A 966-nucleotide genomic window follows, 5' to 3' on the forward strand; every position below is an offset into this window, starting at 1 on the left:
TATATATATTTATATATATATTTGTATGTACGTATGTATGTATGTATGTATTTTTTTCTCTTCAAAATACGATTTTTTAATAATTCCACGGGCAACGCCGGGCACTCCACAAAAAACTCTAGAATAGTAAGACGACTTTTAGAATAAAGTTTTAACTTTAAAAAGTTCAATGACGACGAAACACAGCAATTGTGCAGAGTGAAAAGACCTATTTTACAAAAAAAGTGATTTTATAAGTGTCTGGTAAAACCATTTGCTTTGTAACACCATCAAATACAGTTAAGTATTGATATAATGTCGTCTTCCTATTCCATTGTTATCTGGTTATCACTGTAATATGAACCAAGATTTGAGAAACACCTTTAGAAACTGTTTATACGGTAATTTTTTCAAGAAAAAACGGATTTTACAGGGAGTGGGTACAAACGCCGAACAACAAAACGGACAAAAATAAAACGCCCAATGCAAAAAAAGGCCCAATCACAAAACGCCCAATGTTATGAAATGCCCAATGCAAAAAAGGCCCAAAATCAAAAAAAAATTAAAAATTCCGAAAACGCTCAATAACCAAAAAAGTCTAAATAAAAAAATTATAAATTTTGGGAGTTCAAATGTATATATTAGAGTGGAATTTAAACAATCCCTCGGTATGAATTTTGTCAGTCCCTTTCAGCCTGAAAGGGAGTTCAAAGTGTACAAATCATGTAAATGTTCACAAATTATATGCAGTAGAGTACATTAATGATTAATACAGTATGTTCCCTAGACTATCCATTTCAATTTCGAATTTTTTAAAGCTGTTAAATAAACTTTATAAAATGAATTAGGTGAATAAATACATTATTTGATTTATAGTTATAACGGAAAATCATCGTTTGTAAATTGAAAGACATAGAGTCTATGTGAAATGATCATTGGTCAATTATGAAACCAGCCTATTTCATAATTTGGTTTTCTTTTAATATT

This window comes from Eurytemora carolleeae, unplaced genomic scaffold (genome assembly GCF_000591075.1).
Source record: "Eurytemora carolleeae unplaced genomic scaffold, Eaff_2.0 scaffold1613, whole genome shotgun sequence".
NCBI lineage: Eukaryota > Metazoa > Arthropoda > Copepoda > Calanoida > Temoridae > Eurytemora > Eurytemora carolleeae.